A 1423-nucleotide genomic window follows, 5' to 3' on the forward strand; every position below is an offset into this window, starting at 1 on the left:
CGAGGTGTTCGACTGATCATTTCATCCGGACTGGCTGCAAAAGAATCCTCATTTAGTGTCAGAAGTGGGATTTCACAGGCGCCTTCCTGGAACCTGACGGCGTAACAGACTGATCGCATTCGGATGCTGAGGAGGGACTTGCGCACCAAACGGGAGTACCCTTGTTACCACTTTGGTTTCCCCCTCTGCTGTCCCGAGTGTGGCCACGCCCTGCTGTTCGGTTTCGGTGAAGACTCTGACGAAATCAAAGCAGTCCGGCGAACCCGTTACGAAGAAGGGTTGGTGTTATCAAGTTCCTTGGAAAGGTTGGACCTTCTTAAAGGTACCGGGTTGGAGTCCCAGGAAGGTTGGACCTTCTTAAGGTCGGGGTCCCGGGAAGATCGGACCTTCCTAAAGTACCGGGTTGGAAACCCTGGGAGGTTAGAGTCGTCCCTAAACAGTCCAGGGTTTGGAGTCCCTGGGAGGTTAAAGTCCTCCCTAGAATCCCGGGTTTGAGTCCCTGGGAGGTGAGAGTCCTCCCTAAAGTACCAGGGTTGGAATCCCTAGAGGGTTAGACCTTCTTAAACCGGGTTGGTGCTATAGGTTCCCTAGAAGGTTGGACCTTCTTAAAGTCCTGGGTTTGAGGCCCTGGAGGGTTGGATCTCCTAAAGTCCCTTAAGTACCAGATTGGAGTCCCTGGGAGGTTAAAATCCTTCCTAAAGAACCGGGTTGGAAACCTTGGGGGGGGGGTTAGAGTCCTTCCCCTAAATAGTCCGAGTTGGAGTACCAGGGCTCCTTAAATCTCTGGGTAGGTAAATGAGTGATGATGATCCTTAGGGTTGCCTAATACCGTCACGATAAAAGGTGATTTTCGATAAATAAGTATATCAACCGGTGTCTAGACTTGTTCGACACTTCGGGTTGATCAGATTGAATATTACGGAGAACGGATAACTCTGTCCAAATTATATAATTAAGGGTGCGGATAACACCTAAAGGAAACATAATAAACAGGGCTTGACCGTTGCGTGCCCTGTCGGAACATTCAAACAATTTCTTAAATCTGTTAGTTCTGTCTTTAATTCTCTGAGTCTGTCTGTCTGTTAGTTCTGTCTTTGATTCCCTGTCAGTCTGTTTAAATCAGTCTTCTCTTTCTCTTTTCATGTTTCATTTCCAGACTTTGACCTTCTAAAAATCACTTTCGAACAGTTTGATTTAGCCTTTTGATTGGGCAATGGGGCAGGATAACCCCGTTTAAATTCTTGATTGAATAGGCGATTTAGGATCACTACCAAAATTAAATAGGAAACCACAAGGATCATCCGAGGATAGGAGACAATGGGTAATACTTTAGATAGCACAGCTGATAGTGGAAGCGCGCTTCAAACTCTTTGTGAACAGTATCCGGAACATTCTCAGCAGCTGCGGCAGTTCTCGGGAGAAT

The sequence above is a fragment of the Scyliorhinus torazame genome, chromosome 5 (genome assembly GCF_047496885.1).
Source record: "Scyliorhinus torazame isolate Kashiwa2021f chromosome 5, sScyTor2.1, whole genome shotgun sequence".
NCBI lineage: Eukaryota > Metazoa > Chordata > Chondrichthyes > Carcharhiniformes > Scyliorhinidae > Scyliorhinus > Scyliorhinus torazame.